Here is a 9,738-nt window from a genome sequence, read left to right on the forward strand (position 1 = left end):
CACTTTCCAATTCCTGTGTAGACAAAAATATGACAATTTTTTAAATAGTTCTAAGGAAGATCATAACTGAAGATTTCTGACAAATCTAGTCACTTAGAATATGGTCAATTATCAATGATTTATTAAAATGGGTGAGAAGGAAATTAGAGGAAAATGGAAAGGACAAATAATCTCCAAATTTCTCATTGTTCATTCACTTGAAAGTCTTTTTCCATTCAGCCACCAGTAAAATCATTTACAGAGGATGACATATAACTGAAAAGATTTTCATCTCTTCTTTTTCTCTTTTATTCATCTCAAAAGTACTGATGAATACTTAAATAACCCATTGGGTTTAAGAGGCAAGTATGGGCTTATTAATTTATGCAGATATTGTTCAATCAGCAAGAAGTAAAACGACTGGTCCACAGTTGGTATCCAACAAATATTCCTTAAATGGATGAATGAATGAGTGAACAAACAACTGAAAATATCACTGAAGTATGAGTTGACTGAACAATGTAACTTTAAAATCTGGAATAACTATAATGTTCAAAATTTGCTGCATTTATTTTGATTGGCATATGTCTGTCTTTAAAGAATAAGCACATGGCTCAATCATATGTGGCCACTTATTTAATTATATTAATGTTATTACTATACATCTTGTTACCCAGGGAGACTGTAATAGCCTCGGTCTGGGGCCATGACTAACCAAGTTAATGCAGTTGTTCCTTCACTAATCTCTGGATTAACAGGTAAAATTTCCAATCTACTTTCTGTTGAAATAACTCAGTGAACATTGTTTCTGTCTGTTTGGATATTATGACATGAGATCCAGACCTTCTGGAAAAGAAATGGAACAATGTACTGATAGAATCTTTCAGTACCAGATGATACAAACCCAGCTGAATCAGTCCTCAGAAAAAAAGGAAATATTAGTTCATATATGTAACCAAAAATTGGGCAGGAGGTCTTCAGGAATAGCTAGATACAATGTCCTTCCAACAGGAAGGTTAGATAGCTCTCAGGTACTCAAGGCTGCTTTATTACTAAACTCAATCCAAAAGAAAGAAAATCTACATTTTAATAATGCCACCAAAAGTTCTGGTTGAGCTTCATTGACTTGCGAGGGTCCTGTGCCCATCCTTGATTCTGGCCAGACAGGGGAAATACCCTAGTTGTAACTTCTGGATCACATGTCCTTTCCTAATTCAATTTGTGTCACCAGTGGGATGTGTGCTCTGTCTTGAGTCCTATGCCTAATGCTTGGACTCAGAAGGAGGATTAGTATAAACTGAACCACAAGAACTGAGTGTGAAGGACGATGACTCTCTAGGAAACATAAAGATATGTTTGTAGAGGAAAGAAGTGGGTCTTGGGGGTGACAGGAACAATAGATGACATTGGAAGTAGTGTAGATGAAAAATCAAAATATTAAGAAAAGGATTACAAAGAATGAAAGGTTTTGGAAGCTCCAATCATATCTACTAAATGACTGGAGTTTTCTGGAAGGGTGTATCCTAGTACTGTGCCCCAAAACGTAGAGCATTTCTAAAGATCCAGGTCTTACAAAATATTTTGGAATATATTCAATTTTTTTAGTTGAGAAATGTGATCAATACATTATTTATTTATTTTTAAATTTTGGTTACTAAGAAAGGAACCAGCATAGACTTTCCTGTTTTTAATTTAATGTGGGCTTTGGTTTTGAAGGCAACTGAGAGTCAAGGCTCGGGATGAACCAAAGGGGCTCATATCCCCTATATAGCTGACTCTTCATCTGGGGGCATATCCTTATTGCTCACATCAGACTGAATTCCACTGCCCCTAGAGACATTATTTTTAATGTCAGGAATAAAATCACGTTATTGAATGAGAATGGAAAGAGAAGAAAAATGATTGCTTTGATGAGTTTCAGGAGATTAGCTAAAATAATATTCAGATATAAGATCTCATCAATAATATTAAGCAGCTTTTCATTTTAGACTCTATTTTTAATAAAGTTTTTATTTATTTATTTGAGAATGAGAGAGTGAGAGCATGAGAGGAGAGAAGGTTAGGGGGGAAAAGCAGACTCCCCACACAGCTGGGAGCCCGATGTAGGACTCAGTCTTGGGACTCCAGGATCATGACCTGAGCCAAAGGCAGTTGCTTAACCAACCCAATTGAGCCACCCAGACACCCTCATTTTAGACTCTTAATGTGACTTAATGAGTTAAGTAAAAGATAGCATCCGAAAGTTTGGGGGCTTAGAATAAATTAACTTAAATTTTCTGTAAATTATGAAGAAAGTGTTTTATATGTTCTATTTCGGTTTGGAACCTTTGCTCTGTCCTTTGGCAACTACTGCTAAAAAAAGAAATTACTGTTTATATTTATATTCTTATTGTTTCTAGCAAAAGAAATTGTTCCTCTATTACAATTCTCAGCAGTATCTTGCCAGATTTTCCAAATTCTATACTTTTGAACAACAGTGAAGTCTCTGTGATCTTGGTATGATTGAACACACTCAGGGTTATAAATCTGTTTTGTAAATGATACTTCATAATTCCTTCTTGATCTACTATTACAAATACACAGTATTTCTCTTCAGCAAGTCATCGTGTTTTACTAAACTTGCCAAACTGGGTAACCTATTGCATTTCTTAATCATTTTTTAAATGATCTCAGGTCAAAATCTATGTAATTTTGGAGTACTTTGTATACAGAATTAAGATGATATTACAAGATTTATGTTGAATTTTAAATTAGGCACTACATTTCAGTTCTTCATGAATTGTTTCCACAGTTTAGTCTGCACTGACTTTATGAGCAGGAACCTATGTGCTATAGTTGAGGGGCATCCAAATGGCCCTCTGGACTTATAAAACTTCCTTCACCACGGAGTCTTTTGAAATAAGCATTGTAATTTCCATCAAGCGGGGTGCCTTATCATTAGCTCATTATTCCTAGAAAGTCCTGTGAGAATAACACATATGGCTATTAACAGAACCATTAACATTTGAACCCAGTAAAAGTATGGGAGCTGGAGAGGGCATAGCTAAAGGATAGGGATTTGAAGAGGAAGATCCTGTAGTTTGAAGAGGAAGATCATAACTAGAAGAAAAAGAACTAACTTTACAATTTTTTTGTCTTTGTCATTTTGTATAGACTAGAATCTAATTTGGGATGTTATATAAAAAAGAGAAATTGGTTTGAGATGTAAAGATTTTTTTTTTTTTGATGAACATGGATGCAAAAATTCTTTTTTTAAAAATTTTTTATTTTTTGAGATGTAAAGATTTTAAACAATTTTTAATTCATATTGTTTTAGAACATATAGTTTGTTGTTCCAATGTTTTTTGTTTGTTTGTTTGTTTGTTTGATTTATTTATTAATTTATTCAGGGGGGAAGAACAAGATGGTGGAGAAGTTGGAGACCCTATTTCAACCGGTCCCCTAAAGTGAGCTAAATATCTACCAGAAAAGTCTGAACATCTATGAAATCAGCCTAAGATGTAAGATTATACATTTCTGGATCTCTACAGGGGTGGAAGACATCAGTGGAGAGGGTGCACCTTACCTGGATCATGGTTGATATATTCAGCTATAAATCCCCTCAACCGACTCTCACCAAAACGACTAGGAGGAGGAACACCCAACAGAGGACAAATTCAGAGACTGTGCCCTCTGCCGCAGAACTATTGGATACGGACATAAACAGTATTCATCTGTTCATTCTTTTATGTAACGATAGTTGTTTTTTGAGCTTACTATGTGTCAAATTACTATGTGTAATTGTATTACATGTATTATTTCCTTAATGCCTTCTAAACAACACTTTGAGACAGGTACTATTATTATCCATGTTCTCCCGGATAAAATAACTAGCTTAGACATTAAATTAGCTATATTACATGCTAGAAAATGATGTGTGTAGGAGTTGAGGAGTTTGACAGCGAACAAATAACAAGTACATGAAAAACTAGTACATGTAAAAAAGAATCAAAATAAGTGATGTGACAGAATAATGAGATTTGGGCACAGGAGATCAGAGATTATCAGGTGGTTAGGGACAAATTTAGGAGGAGGTGACATTTGAGGGAAAACCTGTAGGATAAATAGCAATGAGCTATGCAAATGCTAGTGCAAACTTCCTGAAACAGCAAAAGCTTGGAGGGTTTGATGAAAAGGAAAGGGAAACCCTGATAGCCATGTCTCAAGTATAGTCCTTCTCCTACGAAAGCTTGGTCTGCTTAGAGATCTAGCACAGAGGAAGAACAAATAGTTCTTTCTTAAGTTCTATTCAATTTTCTCATTCTCCCCATATCAGCAAGTCCTGGGTACTGGAGTATCTTCTGTCCTTTTTTATTTCACATGAAATTTCTCTCTCTAGCCTTTCTCATCCAAATTCTTCTCCTATAGGTGTACATACAAAGTTTCCACAGCATTTAACTGAGCAAAAAATTCTTTCTATATTTAGTCTTTATTAAGATCAGAATCTAGATTAGATTAAGAAAGAGCATGTTTCTTTAATTCCCTTAAACACTAATCCAGGTTTAATCAATATATATACTCAGGTTAACACCAAAACAAATTTATCATAAACACTATCCTCAAGAAGTTTAAAGTCCAGTATAATAAAAGTTAAAAAAATTTACTTTATTTATTTTTTATATCCCATCAATCGTTCTGCCTTGTGATTCCACTATCTTTGGAACCTGTGGACTACTCAGAGAAAACAAAGAAGTAATAATTCATGCTTAAGTTTCAAAAGTAATTTTAAGTTAAGGAAAAATAGTATTAAAAAACAAACTTTGTTGAGAAAGAAAATAGTGTTCAAAGTCTCAGAAGTTTGCCTAGATATAACTGTAAATATAGTTTCATATATATGTAAATATAGTTTCATATATATATGTATATATATACATATATATATTTGGAGATCTTAGAGTCTTATAAAGGATAGTGTATGGAGATTATAAGACATGTAAAAAATGTTCTTATCCAAACAGCAGGGGAAAAATTTTTTTTGTTGTTCTGGTTGTATGAAAGTATAGAAACCTTAAAGAACCGGGGGAAAGAGATATATCCCAGACAGCTCTCTTTAGCCTTGGTCCTAGTTATAGAAAGATGGGAGAAATGAAGACAATATATAATTGAGATAGAAACCAAAATTATGGAGTTTTGTGCCTCCTTTCCTCTTGGGAACTCTGGGAATAAGACTGTCACTATAGGTCACCATGTACTTGTGAGCATTACACAAATTTAGGGGATATTAGTCAAGTTATAGTCCATCTCAGTTGCATTTCTGGAGATATACATTGCTCAACTGTAATTCTGAATATAGTTTCTTTGAACACCTGCTCATCTCATAACAGAAATGGTTGCATAGGATATTTAGGTTAAAAGGGACCAAAAATAATTCTATGAGTATCCTTCTTTCACATGTGATGGAAAGGATTTGAAAAATGCCACATATCTCCAGTTGAGGAGTGCAGAAGGACGATATTAATGTTGGGGATTAAGCGGGCATCAGGGCCAGGCCATGGGAGATTTTTAACACCAAAGAGAAAAGAAGGAGATCCTGGAGAGCAGGTGGGTGGACAGGTTTCCTGAGAGAAATTATGGTTCCTTTCCCTAAGGAGGGAAAAGAATAGGCAAGTTAAACTGCAACCACTTTAGTATGAACCAGTGAGGACAGAGGCTGCTTGCTCCTTACAGGCTAGTAGGATGAAACAGCAAAAGGGAAGTAGAGCACAAAATCCCTTTTTCAATGCCATGAGGGGTGGCCAGCTTTGCTTTGCACCCAGATACCATCTTGGGAAGGAAAAGATATCTTGAAAGGGAGTTGAACTTTGATTTATTTTCATAATTACCAGAAATGGATGATTCTGAACCAGAGGAGATGAAATTAATATTATTTGGTAAGATGGTAATAATTAATATTATTTGGTAAGATTACTTTCTTCCCTCTGGATCCCTCTCACAGTAAAATCAGTTTCTTTTTTTTTCCCCTTCACCTCCGTATATGCATGTGGTACTAAATATAACACAAGATATCTAACAAATTTTTAATGAAGTGGATGAGTTCAGAGGAAAACCAGATTCTTTATAGGTGGAAAGAATAATTTTATTATTCTTTCTACTTTTATTAAAATCTGTGAGCTGCTTTTGTTTTTTTCACTTTAAGAAAGAGTTTCCACAATAGATGTTCAGTTAATTTATGTACTTGGAGCTTTTTATGCCTTAGTGATCAACTTTTAAGACTCATTTGGATTTTGAAGAGATAGAGCTTTCAACAATTAAAGAGGAATTAGTTTTATTACTGAGAGTTGGATTCCATTTTGTTTTCCAAATGCATTAAATTTCTCCACTGTGTAAAGAAAGTAGAGGCCTAGATAGATTTTCATGGCCTCAGTGGGTTATTTACCTAGTGCCAAGAAAATTGCTTTAGAGTTTTCCATAGAAAATGGGGTAAATGAGATCTTTTATTAGTATCTACAATAAACTAAATTTAAATTTCTAGCAATAGAATTTAGTTTATTTTAGTAAAGCTTGGTTTCATTTTTTCTTTCCTGTTAATTCTTTGGAGAACTATCCTCCAAAAATTGTGTTCTTAAGGTGATCCACAAGCAGTATTTAAAATGTTTATCAACTGTTACATCTTATTAGCAATCAGTTAGAATCACCATAGGCTCAAATGAACCAATATGCTCTCTGGACTAGGGCCAGCAGATGGTTAGCCCTGGTTTGGGGTAAATAACTTCAGCTTGATTTACCGTTTATTAGGGTTGACATGAGTAGCACCAAAAGTTGATATTATTATGAAAAATGGGATTTTCTGATACTCTTTTCTTACTTTTTGGAGAGAGGCTCACATACCCATCAATTTCCAAGGTCCTGGGCCATTTATAACTAGGAAAATTGAGTTCTTTGCTTGCTCTCTGTTTAGCTTGCTAATGCAGAAAAAAGAGAAAGCTATTGTTGTAGTATAATAACAAAGGAGTTCTGTAATGGGGATAACCAATCTCAGCAGGAAAGGGCTTGATTTGTGTTATAAATTGTTTTCATGGAAGCTAGACCAGTAAGGGCAATTTTCCTTTGTGTTCTTTTCAGAATCTGGAAGTCTGTTCCCTTTTCCCCAGGTCATTGGTAGATAGACTACACAGGCCAAAGCATAGTGAAGGAAGGCTCAACCTTGGTGTGAACAAAGTGAAAGGAGATTTCGGAGGACAAGGAGAGGAGTGCTCAGAGAGGTAAGTGATCCTCAACGTCCACAGGAAACAAACTGTCCCTGAGAGGGAATGGCAAGCATACATCTATATTCTGCACCAGCTCCTGGGCACTTTGCATGCCGTATTGTCCAGTGGTAGTGTTTTTAGTAATGGACTGCATATTTTCATTCTTTCTAACATTAAGGGCATAGCTTAATAATGCACGTGTTTGTCTTCCCTAGTGGTGAACACTAGGACAAACTTTGAGGAGCGCTTGAATCGTGTTTTCCCATTAGCACCTACCACAGTATCTGACACGTTCTCAGTAAATGAAAAAATTACAGTGAATGAAATTCCAAAATTATGTATTCATTCTTTATGACTCTGAACATCAAATTTTCATCGAGTTATTGGCCAATGGGTCCTTCTAGGGCACTTGAAGATCCAAGGTGATCAAGATGCAATTTGATACAAGGCTCTTTAAAAGCAAACTCTGGGGCACTCCAGGTAAAGATGAAGTGCAGTTACAGCTTTTCTCAGACTACATTCAGCCTGTCTGGTACACCTGTCCAGACTGAAAATGTTTGGGCTGGTGTAGGTGGAGGAGCTCCTTCGGTGGGAATTAAAGCTGCAAATGGTGTGGTATTAGCAACTGGGAAGAAACAGAAATCCATTCTGTAAGATGAGTAAAGTATACACAACATGGAACCAATTGCCAGCCATATAGGCTTGGTGTATAATAGCATGGGCCCAGATGACAGAGTGCTCGTATACAGAACTCGAAAACTAGCTCAGCAACACTATCTCATTTACTAAGAACCCGTTCCCACAGCTCAGCTGGTATAGAGAGTAGCTTCTGTTATGTAAGAATACACTAAGGTAGTGTTCATCCATTTGGAGTTTCTGTACTAATTTGTGGTTGGAATGAGGGGCAAACATATTTATTTCAGCCAGAGCTATCTGGGGCTTACTTTGCCTAGAAAGCCACAGCAATGGGAAAGAACTATGTCAATGGGAAGACTTTCCTCTAGAAAAGATATAATGAAGACCTGGAACTTGAAGATGCTAATCATACAGCCAGATTAACCCTAAAGGAAAGTTCTAAGGGCAAATGACAGAAGACAGCACAAAAGTGGGAATCTGCAATGCCAGATCCAGGAGGCTTACTCCCATTGAAGTTAAGCATTGCTTGGCTTCCATAGCCTAATAACAAAGGGATTGAAATATCCAGAATTTCAGAGAATCCCCCTACTTAAACATGTTTAAAGTATGTTTTGTTTTACAGACTTTTTGCATATTATTTCTGCATCGTTTGATGATGTTTTTAAAATGACACTTATAAATTATAATAAACTGTTAAATAAAAAAATACATAGAGGCAAACTCCAAATGTTGTATGAGATTTTTTATTTTCTTTTCTTCCCCCTCCAAGTTATAAGGAAAAAGAAACTTGAAAAAAATCTCAAGTGACTTTGCTTTTTATAGAACAAAAATCAAATGAGCTATTGTGTTTATAGCACATTATTGTAGAACTGTGGTAAAATGTATTGAACTTTTTCCATCAGGGACAATCTTTTACATAGCAATATACTGATATAAGATCATCTTAGCTGCCATCCCTTTGGAACATCCCTTGGCCAATTAATTTATTCATTTCACAAATAATGTCCCTGTGCTATGTGGTCAGGCTAGAGCTAGAGGATTGAACAAAATACCTTTCTGCCCTAGTGGAGCTTATATTCTAGTGGAAGATATGGGACATAAACAGAGTAAATAACTAAATTACAGGATATAGTATGATTACTCCTATCTGACATCGTAAAAAAATCAAGCCAAAATGGATCAAAAAACAAAAATGTGAGAGTTAAAACTATACAACTCTTAGTAGAAGCCATAGGAATACATATTTATGACCTCAGATTAAGTGACGAATTCTTATATATGACACCAGAAGCCCGAGCAACAAAAGAAAAGTAGATCAATTAGGTTTCATCAAAGTTGAAAATTTTCATGCATCAATGGACACTATCAAAATAATGAAAATATAATTAAAGAATTGGAGAAATATTTGCAAATCATATATCTGATAAGAGTCTAATATATAGAATATATAAAAAAATTCTTACAACTTAACAAGAAAAATGAACATCCTAGTTAAAAAATGGGTAAACATTTTTCCAAAGAAGATATCCAAATTGCCAGCCACTGTAACTAAAGATACTCAATGTCATCAATCATTAGGGAGATGGAAATAAAAATCACAATGAGACACCACCTAACACCCACTAGACTGGTTATAAAAGTGGGAAAAAAAGTAAGTGTTGGCAGGATGTGGAGAAACTGATATCTTTGTATCTTGCTGGTGGGAATCTAAAATTGTGCAACCACTGTGGAAAGCAGTTTGACCGTTCCTCAGAAAGTTAAACCTAGAATTACCATATGATCCAGCAACTCCATGCCTAGGTGTATGCTCCAAAGAATTGAAAACAGGTCTTCAAACAAAACTGTTCAGGAATGTTCATAGCAGCACTACACACAATAGCTAAAAGGTGGAAGACAC

The 9,738-nt window shown here is 35.3% G+C and overlaps 1 pseudogene; it reads left to right on the forward strand.

Moving 5' to 3' along the window:
- The first annotated feature begins 7,691 nt into the window (after positions 1–7,691).
- Positions 7,692–8,385, forward strand: LOC131827946 (proteasome subunit alpha type-2-like; annotated as a pseudogene).
- Positions 8,386–9,738: the final 1,353 nt, after the last annotated feature.

Source organism: Mustela lutreola, chromosome 3 (genome assembly GCF_030435805.1).
Source record: "Mustela lutreola isolate mMusLut2 chromosome 3, mMusLut2.pri, whole genome shotgun sequence".
Lineage (NCBI taxonomy): Eukaryota > Metazoa > Chordata > Mammalia > Carnivora > Mustelidae > Mustela > Mustela lutreola.